Source organism: Pan troglodytes, chromosome 5 (genome assembly GCF_028858775.2).
Source record: "Pan troglodytes isolate AG18354 chromosome 5, NHGRI_mPanTro3-v2.0_pri, whole genome shotgun sequence".
Taxonomy (NCBI): Eukaryota; Metazoa; Chordata; class Mammalia; order Primates; family Hominidae; genus Pan; species Pan troglodytes.
Window position 1 is genome coordinate 71163965 of NC_072403.2, and position 12964 is coordinate 71176928.

Genomic DNA, 12964 nt, shown 5'->3' on the forward strand with positions numbered 1-12964 from the left:
TGCAACAAGCTGATACAAACACAACTCACCCATTTCTCCCATCACTTTTCCAAGTGCCTCCATCAGGAATTGTAATCTCACACATACACACACTGCACGGCATTAAGGGCCAATGTGAAGTACTGAGGAATTTGGACAATATTCAATGACAAATGAAGATAAAGAAGATGTTAGATGACTAACATGATTGTATTATGCTGTATAATTTTCCAATTTTAATTCCTTAATATGATTAGCCCAAACTGTAAGAGGAAAGCTGAAATCATTCTTAAAACTGTGAAAAGTTTTATTAAAATTCATAGAGATTGCAGTTATGGAATGTGCTAATTTTCAGGTTATGACAACTTAACACTTGTCCATTACTGCTTCATTGACATGAAACTGCATTAGAACATGTCCTTATTCTATTAACACTTTTTTATGGCCTTCAAAGATAAACACAATAGGATATTTTGTTCATTGGCACACACACTCATATACATACACAGTCACATAGACTTGTATACACTGCTTTACTGCTTTATAAAGCTCTTACAAACGTATTTTTGAAGAGTAAGTTTTTGACTTCTTTGAAATAATTGTTTTCTATTTTTTTAACAATTTGGCAATATCAAATGCAATGTTTTTAGTAATTATATTATGAAAACAAAAAGCAACTTAAGACTTGATGAAAATAGTGGTCAAAGCAAATAAACACAGTTTATGTTTCAGCCAAATTACTGCATTCAAGAAGGCTGTGTCCACAATGTATGATTCTTTTCAACATTATTACATAATCTTATCTGTAAGCAATACAGCATGCCATTCTAGTTAGAAACAACAGTTCTGATTTAATGTTAGGTTTGTGAATTTGGTTCTCACCTTAAGAAACTAACACCCACATCCATATGCAATGCTTAATTTGCTTCCACTTTATTCACTTTCTTTCATAAGCTATGGACCCAGCACAAAAATAACCTAGTCCAAAAGATTCTTGGGGCCATCTGCTCTGTTTTGCCTTCTGAGGCTTCTGTTGTTTTCCTTTAGAATGGTTTCCTTGATGTTCTCAATGACCTATTGTTTTGCTGATGGTTATCTTGGCTCTCTTCCTGTAAGAAATTCAAGAATTGTCTCCAGCTGCCTATAGCATAGATGGCCAGTCATATGACATTTCCCTTATTGGGATGCATATAAGACAGGTGAAGAACTTTCTAATTAAAATATTTGAGTTGTCAATTCATAGAAGAAAATAATTTCTTAGGAGATTTTTCTGAAATTTTTATAATTAAAAGAATGCATTGGGTTGTTATCTTTCTCAAACCTTATAAATTTCTATTGAAATCTGTACAATTGAAAACAAAAGAACAACACTGAGATTAAGGTTAGTATACATTGTTGCCTATAATTATTAAGTATTGGAAATAGAAAGCTACTAGTAGCTGAATGGAATTTCATTTTGGTCAGATTCAATTGTGAGATAAAATCAAACAAAATCAAACAATTCATTCAAGTACACAAAGATGATTTTGGTATCTCATTTTAAAGCAAAGGCAAGAAAAATAAGCCTTACGAAGAAAAGACCTTGTTCATTTCCTCCCTTTACTTTCCTCAGAATATTTTGTTTCCTTTTTTTCCGCTCATTTCCCACCTTCTGTTCTTCAATTCTACTCTTCTCTGTTTTAAAGTAATTTCTTTTTTTTTTTTTTTGTCAACATGTAATGCCCTGGGTTTATTTTGTGAGAATTCTATCACAGAAAAATATGGAACGCTTCACGAATTTGCGTGTCATCCTTGCGCAGGGGCCATGCCTCTCAACTTTTTATCTTCCTGGTTTTTATTACAACTTCTCTAGGACCTCTTCCTCATTTTAGATGCTAATTAGCACTTACTAATTGAAATTTTAAAAGCTGAGTATTTTAAACACTTTAGCACATCAAAAAATTCTGTGATCATAGGCAGATTTCAAAATAGTTTAGTGTGTAAAACAGAAGATACTAGAGACTCTGCTGCCTTTTAAAGAAAGTGTGAAAAACAAGATATGTGTCTAAATTTTACACTTATTTTAACATTGCATGTCTAATTCTGACATTCTTACACAGTTTGAAAACAAACCAGGTTTTTGTTGGGTTCTGGCTTGTGTGATTACTGTCATCAGAATCCTAGCCTATTCATTTCTTCAAATACAACACAGTTATCACAGATTTTATAGCCTTTTTTTCTAGATTCTGCCATGTCTGTTCCATGCTTTCTACAGAAAATCAGCTATGAATAAATGTAACTTTATCCTAGGTACAGGGGGAAAAGCAGTCATTCTTATGAAGTGCAATTTTATATATAATTATTTTTAAAAGTTACATTGTATTTACGAGATGTTACAGATTGGATTCTCTGGGAATCAGATGTTGAGACAGAGTTTAGTGTGTGGAATCAAGGGGGAAAGAAAGTAGTCCTGACAGAGGTAGAAGTGGATTTCCATATGGTGACCAGAAACTTAGCTGACCCAGTGATTTATGAAGGTAAAAATGACCAATCAGAGTTGTTTTGCTTGAAGTGGAAGTGGCCTAGGCCTCTATATCCCTCCCTCTGTCAGTCACAGATATGCAGATGTGCCCTGCTCTGGAAATGGGTGTGACCTTGGGCAGGGCAGCTTCTCAACTCAGGCAATCCCTTAAGGGGCTGAAGCTTTCCTGCCACCTACACTCCTAAGACCAGTGGCAATAGGATACTCCCTGCGAAATGGGGGTGACCCATCTCCACATCCAACACCTAAGAAACATTTAACATCCCTAGACTTATGCTGAAGAATTTTGTTTTAAAATATTGATGCCTTCTTAGCTCATCATTAATATGAAAATTTCTGACAAACTCAAAACTCACCCTTTTTTGGTATTACCCATTTTATTCACATATACTTTATCTTCCTTTTAACTTTTATTCATGGGTCAGAGATACTGCTGTATACACATGCTTTGTACTCACATAGTTCTTTTAATTTTTGCTTTATTTTTCCTTTGGCGTACTTATAATTATAAACTACTGGTATTAGTGTTGTTATCACTTATTCTTCACTTGTCTTTGCTATTTTCTAGATTAATAGAATTTTTCTATTCTATTAATCTAGATTTCTAGATTAATAGAAAAACAATGCATGCAGATAAGTAGTGTAGCCAATTCTAAGTTGGAGCCTTTAATTGTGGCACAAAGTAGAGAAAGATAATAAAGACTCATGTTTGTAGTGTTTACTAATAGCACATTTGAGGATAAATGAGAAAATACCATTAATTTGTTTATTTACACACCTCACACACAATTTTGACCATGCTTTCATTTGTTTAATTCAAAGAATTTATGTATTTACTACCTCAATCAAAATGCATTATTTGACACTCTAGTAACGACTCAGATGCCCCTTTAGCATCTAATAATTCTTGTTTCACTGTAAATGCTCAATAAATAAATATCTGAAAGATACACAATCACAGATCCTTAAGAGTTCTTTAGGGATATACAGTATTGTCAAATACTTTAGGGATACATAGTACTTTAGAGATATATAGTATTGTCACATTTTAAACTCACATAACTTGGATTTGTCATTAGCTTAAAGAGTTTGCTCAAATACAATAAAAAATAAAGTTAGCAAACATAAAGTCATTTGAGTATGAAACACACTGTTTTTACAATTGCTACTTCCACAGTGAAAACTTCTCATTATAATTAGCACTTCTTAAATATAGGCACTGATCTATACTTTTTATTTCTTTTTATTAAATGCATATTCCAACATTTTATCTTTATAAACATTGATTCCAAATTAAAGTGTCTAATTTTTAAAAAAAATGTATTCAATGGTATGTTATTAATGAACAACTGTAATTTGAACAATTCATTTAAAGTAAATAATTTTATATCTTTTGCCTTGTTAAATGTTTTAAAGGAAAATTAATTTTTAATTTGAAAATTATTCACAGAAACTTTGAGAAGTTTTACTAATCTTAATTTTTAATATGCTTACATGCAACTATTAGTAGAATTTAATAATACTTTAATTAAATGAGTTAATATATGTCATACACTTGTAATAGTACCTTATGACCTCACACTTAGTGTGAAATGGAGGTCAGCTCTTATTAACAGCAAGAAGTAAACAAATAACTAGGGTATAAAAAAACTTTCTAATAGTAAGATTATCAGCATAAAATTTAAGGGATATTTTTATCATTTTTATAGAAAACAATGTATTTTGATTTTAATAAAACATGAAAAACATTTTAAAGACAGAAGTAAGAACATGGAAAGATTTTTTTTTTACAAAATTAAATATTTTCTGAATTAATAAGATGTTCTAATATTGAGCCAGATTTATCTGCTTAAAATAATTAAGTTTTTTAGTGTGTATCAGACATATGTATAGACGCCACTAGGTAGGATTAATTAAATTATAGCTTGCAATGTATTACCTCATTCGAGATAATAATATGGAATTAGTTGACTTCACTGGGAATTTTCAATTTATATTCCTAATAAAAAATATTATGTAATTGAAACCAACATCTGCCTAAAATCAAAATGTCATTTAGAAGATTTGCAGACTACTGCTAAAGTCAATGGACGTTGTCCCTAAGGAAGTTCTCAAAGAAGTGTTGTAGTAAAGAACTTTCTGTGAATTATTCCAGCCTGAGGGAACTATGTTAGCAAGTATCTTACAGTCCAAGATATTGGTCTTCTTATATATGGGCAAGTAATAAATCACTGTACTTGCATATGTCATGTACGTGGCCCATATCAACAATCAGAGAAGATGTAAATTTGTTGAATACAAATATGAACAAACATCCATTGACCAACAAACTGTAACAGGCAATCAATCTGATAATGAGAAATCCAAAAGAAGACTTTCTTTTAAAGAAAGACATGAAGGACATTAGATCACAGACAAGCTCCGTAAGGTTCTCAAAAAACAAATTCATCTACAAAGCACAGGGAAGCATTTATAAGTACACAGCCTGAAGTTGATTACTTGTTTGTTCATATTTTTCAAAATAAATGGCCTAATATACCCTAAAAGAACAAATTTTCACGGACATATGTGTGGTTGGTATGTATGGGCAGGTTTATTGTTCGAAGTCCATATACAAACATAGCGTGTATTTAACTATTTATGTATTTAACTTCTATACTGTTTTCAAGCAAACTGTACCATCTAATTTCACCATGTATAGAGGAGTAGGCTAGGACATTTAGATAGCATTTGGCATTTTATTCCAAATTCTAGGAGGAACACCAATAATCTCAGCTTATGTATTTAAAAAAAAAAAAAATTAGAACTGATTTTAAAACTCAAATTTATTTAAAAAATTTATTTAAAACAACAGAATTCCATTCTTTTTGATGGCTAGATAGTATTCCATTGAGTATAAACACCATATTTTCTTCATCCATTCGTCCCTTGTTGGACTTTTAGGTTGATTCTATATCTTGGAAATTATAAATTGTGCTGTAATAAGTATGAAAGTGCAGATATCTCTTTGAATACTGATGTCATTTTCTTTGGATACATAACCACTGGGGGATTGCTGGATCATATGGTAGTTCTATTTTTCATTTTTTGAGGAATTTCTATACTTCTTTCCATAATGTCTCTACTAGATTACAATGTGTGTAAGTGTTCCCTTTTCCCCATATCCTTGCCAACACTTGTTTTCTTTAGTCTTTTTGATAATAACCATTCTAACTAGAGTAAAGTGGTATTTCATTGTGGTTTTGATTTGCATTTCCCTGATGACTAGTGATGTTGGGTATATTTTATATACCTGTTGATCACTTGTCTTCTTTTGAGAAATGTATATTAAGTTTTTTTGCCCACTGCTAAATCAGATTATTTGTTCTTTTGCTGTTAAATTTCTTATATATTGTGAATATAAATCCTTTGTTAGATGTATAATTTGCACATATTTTCTCTCATTTGTAGGTTGTTTCAACTTGGCTAATAGTTTCCTTTTCTGTGTAAAAGCATGTTAGTTTGATGTAATCAAATTAGCCTATTTTTGCTTTTGTTGCCTGTGCTTTAGAGGTTTTATTTTAAAAAAAAAAATCCTTGCCCAGCCCAAAGTTGTAAAGCATCTCTCCTGTTTTCTAATAGTTTCATCATATTTTCAGATTTTACATATAAATATTTGATTCATATTGAGTTGATTTTGTATATGGTGAGAGTTTGGGGTCTAGTATCATTCTTCATGTAAATATCCAATTTTCCTGGCACCATTTGTTGAAGGGATTGTCTTTTCCTCAATGTGTGTTCTTCTTACCTTTGTTGAAAATCAGTTCACTGTAGATGTGTGAATTTATTTCTGGGATCCCTATTGTGTTCCATTGATTCATGTATCTGTTTCTATGCCAGTACCATGCTCTTTTGGTTACTTTAGTTTTGTAGTGTATGTTGAAGTAAGGTAGCCCGATTTCTCTAGCTTTGTGATATTTGCTTAGGGTTGCTTTGGCTATTTAGCATCTTTTTGTGGTTCCATATACATTTTGGAATTATTTTTCTTTTGTGAAGAATGTCACTGGTATTTTGATAGGGATTGTAATAAATGCATAGGTTGCTTATGGTAGTACAGCCACGTAACAATACCAATTCTTCCAATTTGTAAACATGGGATTATGTCCGTTTATTTCTGTCCTCTTTGATTTCTTTTATCAAAGTTTTATACTTTTCAGTTTAGAGATCTTTCTCCTTCTTGGTTGAGTTGATTCTTATGTATCTTATTTTTTATAGCTCTTGCAAATGAAATTGCTTTCTTGAATTCTTTTTCAGATAGTTCACTATTAGTGTATACACATACTACTAAGTTTTGTATGATGATTTTACATCCTGAAACTTTACTGAATTTATTAGTTCCAACAGTTTTTCCTGATAGAATCTTTAAGGTTTTCTATAAAGAATTTTAAGATAGAAACTAAAAGCAATTTTAAAGGTGAACAAAATAAAGAGTTGGATGATTGAAAAGATAAAATTCACAAATCTTTAACTAAACTAAGAAAAAACAAGAAAAGACTCAAATAAGTAAAATCAGGTGAAAAATGCATCATTACAGCTGACACCACAGAAATACAAAAGGAGATGTGAGAGTATTAAGAACAACTATATGCCAACAAATTAGACAACATAGAAAAAACTGATATGTTTCTGGATACGTACACTCTGCTAAGATTAAATTTTGTAGAAATACAAAATCTGAACGGAACAAAAATTAGTAAGAAAATTGAATCAGTAACAAAAAGTCTTCCATCAAAGAGAAGCTCAGGGTCTAATGGGTTCACTGCTGAATTCTACCAAAAATTTAAAGAAGAATTAATAGTAATTTTCCTCAACCTATTCCAAATAATTGAACGGAATGAAATACTTCCAAATTAATTTTACAAGGGTAGCGCTACTTTGATTTTAATACCATACAAGGATGCAGGAAAGATGGAAGGAAGGAAGGAAGGAAGGAAGGAAGGAAGGAAGGGGAAAGAAAGAAAGAAAGAAAGAGAGAGAGAGAAAGAAAAAGAAAGAAAGAAAGAAAGAAGGAAGGAAGGGAAGAAAGAAAGAAAGAGAAAAAGAAAGAAGGAAAGAGAAAGAAAGAAAGAGAAAAAAAAGAAGGAAAGAAAGAAAGAAGGAAAGAGAGAGAGATGCAAGCTACAAGCCATATCTCTGAGGGACACAGATACAAAAAAGTTCAGCAATATCCTAAAAAATTCAATCCCACAGTACACTAAAAAGAACAGGCCAGGCGAGGTAGCTCACACCCGTAACCCTAGCACTTTGGGAAGCTGAGGCAGGAGAATCACGAGGTCAGGAGAGCGAGACCATCCTGGCCAACATGGTGAAACCCCATCTCTATTAAAAAATACAAAAATTAGCTGTGCATGGTGGAGTGTGCCGGTAGTCCCAGCTACTCAGGAGGCTGAGGCAGGAGAACCACTTGAACCTGAGAGGCGGAGGTTGCAGTGAGTCGAGATCACACCACTGCACTCCAGCCTAGCGACAGAGTGAGACTGTCTCAAAAAAAAAAAAATTTACTCTTAATGACTTAATACAATTCAGTTTTAATTTTAAGATTCATTACCACTGTTCTTGTATAATTATTTTATAATTATAAAAAAAAGAACATTCACTATGATCAAGTGGAAATCATCCCAGGCATGCAATGAGGGTTTAATTTATGCAAATAAATACATGTGATACATATCCCATTAACAGAAAAAAAAAAGCATATGATAATTTTAATAAATGCATAAAAAGCATTTGACAAAATTCAACATCCCTTCATGATAAAAAAAAAACCTCACAACAAATTAGAAGTATGTAACTTTATGCCTAATTTCACCATTTCTATTCAGCATAGTACTGAAAGTTCTAGCCAGTTATTAGGCATGAGAAAGTAATAAAATATATCCATATTAGAAAGGAGGAAGTCAAACTGTCCCTATTTGTAGACAACATGATCTTATATAGAGAAATTCAAGTGTTTCTGACTTCAAAACTGTTGAAGACGTTAGTGCTACTTACCATTATCTCCTGAGCACATGAGGGTCAGTATAGAACTTCTTTACCCCGTTGAGTTTAGGCATAGCTTTATGACTGGTTTTAGCTAAATAAATCTATGCAGATGGAACATATGCCATGTGTCACTTAAAGATGGAAGCAATTAATTGCTGATAGAAGCCTCTCCAAGGTTGTTTTCTCTCTTTTGTTGTTGTTGTTGTTGTGTTTTATTTATTTATTTTTTTAGACTAGGTCTCCCTCTGTCACGTGGGCTGGAGTGCAGAGGCACAAACACGGCTCTTAAAGCCTTGACCTCATGGGCTTAAGTGATTCTCCTGTCTCAGACTCCTATGTTTCTGTGACCACAGGCATGTGGTCACAGCTAATTCTTTTTTTTTTTTTCTGTAGAGATGGGGTCTCACTTTGTTGCCCAAGCTGGTCTCATATTCCTGGCCTCAAGCAATCCTCCCACCTCAGCCTTCCTAAGTGCTAGAATTATAGATGTGAGGCACTGTGCCTGGCCGAAGGTTCTCTTTCAATGCAGTGGCAATCCTCGATTGGAATTGATGTTGGAAATGCAAAGTTGAACTATCCTTTGCTTGATGGTTGTCTTGGAATATCATCTGAAACTGCAGTTTCCTTGTATAAGTAAGAAATAAATCTTTCTTGTTCTAAATAAGTGCTATTATTTGTTTTGTTATCCTAAAATAATCTAGCACACTCTGATGAATAAAAAAAAAATCAAGTTTACCCTAATATGCTACATTGTCACGGAATCAAGCTGAAAGTTACCAAGCTAAAGATAATTAATATTTTCACCTACAAATCAAGCTTAAACATTCTTATATATGTTCCTAGACCTAATTAGATGTGTACAAGTTTGGTACAAATTCTCAAATATCAGTCATCTCATCTTTTTAAATGGCCCACAGTAGTAGCCATTTAAAGCTTGAGTAGCTACTCAAGCCATTAAGCTTGAGTAGCTACTCAAGCCATTAAGCTTGAGTAGCTACTCAAGCCATTAAGCTTGAGTAGCTACTCAAGCCATTAAGCTTGAGTAGCTCAAGCTCAGCAAGTACAAAATTAGACCATTATTTCTGCCTACCCTCAAACCTATATTATCTCTTAATCATATCCAGGGAGAACCAGGGAGCAATCCTGCTTCTTAACTCTTCATCCCTCCCCACTCATAAAAACCTTTATGGAAAATCATGTGGATTTTGAACATGTATCTATCATTGTCTGTTTCCTTATTGGCACTACTAAGTTTGGACCAACATCTTTGGAATATAACTAGGTTAGTTGCAACCTCCCAAACTCTGAATTATCCTCTAATCTTGTCATTCAAGATATCACTGTAAAATTCAAATCTGATCATGCATAAAGTACTTTACTGAATGTTTGTTATAGCAACCATATATTCTCTACCGTGGCACGTCACATCTTCCACCATAATTTCTTTGTATACATTTCTGTCTTCATTCTCCACCAACCTGTGACTTGCTCGAGGACAGAAACTACAGATTCATCTTTGTAGTCTTAGTTCTCAATCCTCCCTCACCCATCTTATACTTGTTCCCAGCCTAACCTCAGGGAATATCCCATGAGAATCCTAGTTGTCAAATGAAGACAAAACATTAATACCTAAAAACAGCATAATTTATGCTGACTCAAAAAAGGTGCTCTCAGAAATGTTTCGAGAACTTCAAGACTAATTTTCCAATTCCTATTTATCACTGCAAAGCTGAAGTAATGTCACTTATTTCTGTTAATAGAATTGCTCAGAAATAGTTTCTGTTGTTAAGTTCAGGATTTACATAATTTAATCAAGTACATGTAATGCATTAAAAGTTTGTAATTTAGGGTATACCCAATCTAAGCTACCTGTTTATATTTGCCTACAAAGCACATACACACTTATATAATTGTGAAAACAGTTTGGGTAGACAAAGACTTTTTTTGTTGCCTACTAAAAATACTGAATTTTGCCAGACACTGAGGAGAAATTGCAATGTTTCAAATAAAACATCATTGCGGGTACTATTGTAAGCCTAATAGCATATATATATTTGGAGAGAGAGAGGTAATAGGGAGACTTATTGTCACAACTTTGTAATGTACTTGCAAAATAATCTTACAAAAAATTTAATTAAAAAGTATAGAATTTTAAAATTGTTGATATTTAATAGGATTTGTTCTAAAAAATGCTTTTATATTTTCATTACAAAAATCAGAGAAAAACACTTTTGCTATAATAGAATTATACACACAGTCATTAAAATCTGATAAGATGGCTCCTGCTAAGTGAACTTTGCCAAAATTAATTGAGCAAGATGCACCTGCTGGCTTGAAAGGGCAGCTGTAACAGTATATGAAAGAATGAGAGAGAGGATGTGCTGAGTGTATATGTCACAGAGACTAGGGATATTCAATTAATATTTTCACTTATTAGAAAAGATGAAGCAATTGATGTTCCTAGTGATATTTTAAATGCCAGTGGTATTAATTCTGAATAATTGCTGTCATTATCTGTATATTGTTTTGCACAGGTAAGCAGAGTAAATTTAGAGAACATTATAGTTTAAGTGTGAAACAAAATGACTAAAGAACCTACTATAACTTTCAAAATCAATATTTGGAATATGCAAATGATTAAGATAATAAGAATGTACATATAATGAAGAGTATATGATATTTTAAATCTGACAATTTAATGAATGAAAAGATAAAATAAAATATTATTATACAACTTTAAACCAAAGATGCTAAGGCAAGAAGTGCCTGACACCTGGTAGATGTTTGATAAATATTTGTTAAATGAATGAATGGATAAAAAAGAGTTTCATAGAGAGTCTTGAACAGAAGACTGTTCAAGAGATCTCAAATATCTGTTTACATGGAGAGACAAATATTTTTTAGCCCATAAATATTTAAAACCAACTGAAATATTTGAAAATATATTTACAGTCATAGTATGATAAATTGTCCATTCTCACAAAGTAGTCACTGTATTTTGGTTGGCTTTCTTAAACAGAAATTACCTAAACTAAAAGGATTACTACTGTATCTTTTCTTATTTTTCCATACTTTTTCTGGTACATGTGTGTGTGTGTGTTTGTGTATTTATATATATATATATATATATATATATAATTTTATTGTATGTATTAATATAATATATATCACTGATATATGTGTGTATATATGTATATATGTATACACACACACACACAGACATACATATAAAATATCCTCTAAGAGAAAAGAAAGAATGGAGAGAGAAAAAATAAAAGGAAAGAGGAAATTATCCAGAGAGACACCATGAGTTATGGTATCTACTCTTTCCTCCCTAGAGATAATCACATCTTTCTAAACTTACATATAAATTAATAAATCCACAAAGTAAGAAATAGGCAAAAATTTCTATTATATATAAAATACAAATTTACACTAGCCATACTATAAATGTTTGCATTGTTAATATGCAGATAAAAATGTAACTTCTGTCAAATATCTAAGAAGATAAAGTCCCCTTGTTCTTCCATCTTGATTAATTATTTTCTCTTTTGAGAACATATGGTACAGAAAGAAAGAACTCTCCATAGTTGTGAAACTGTTTAGCTCATCTCATCAGACCTGATAATTTGGACCTTATGACCAGGCCAGTTGAAAATAATTATAGTGTTAATAATGGAAAAAATGAGATTAAATCAAAATTAGTTCTATTTAGCTCAGATTCATGCTGACGTAGAGCCAAAAGCCAGCTTTAGTTTACTCAGTCTTCCTTTGGCAATTTTTCAGTCAAGTACATGAACATTTATTCCGGTAATATCTAGTGGTGTTTTGGCCTGAACAAATCAATGGATTACTACAAACAACACAATAGTTGCCAAATAAACTTAAAATATAGATCAATTAGTTCACATACAAACACACTGACTGCTTCACACTATATTATTAAATTGAAAAACTATTCCATTAACACGATGCATTACTATAAAAGATTTGGCATATATGAATTTCTTAACATGCTCCCAACTCTACTTCTAAATAAGGAAGTTTACTAAATGATCCATAATATTCTTCATACATGAAGGTCAAACACTGTTTCTATATCAAACATTAAAATAATAAATTACCAAAGATGTATTTTCCAAGTTTGGTTTATCCAGATATTGATAAAATATTATGATTCTCTATTCAGAAATTGTATTACTCAATTGATGTGATTGATTGGATCAAATGCCATATATAGTTGTACTTTCTTCTGTCATATAAATGAGGCAACAATGGCCTTGGTAAATTAACTCTACCATTGTTTACTTCTTCACAGAAGGCTAAGACCATTACCTCAAAAGCCCAATGGTGCCAAACACAAATTTTCACACATGCAATTGTTCTGAACAAACTCCTGATAAGCATTATTTTTAGCAATTTAGAGCCTAGCTCCATTACATA

General features: G+C 32.1%; 1 protein-coding gene and 1 pseudogene across 9 annotated transcripts in view; both read right to left on the minus strand.

The window, feature by feature from the left end:
* Positions 1 to 12964, minus strand: part of LOC100609532 (protein eyes shut homolog) — a 2075858-nt gene that overhangs the window by 1735430 nt on the left and 327464 nt on the right. The window lies entirely within an intron of this gene.
* Positions 1734 to 1853, minus strand: LOC129144446 (U6 spliceosomal RNA; annotated as a pseudogene).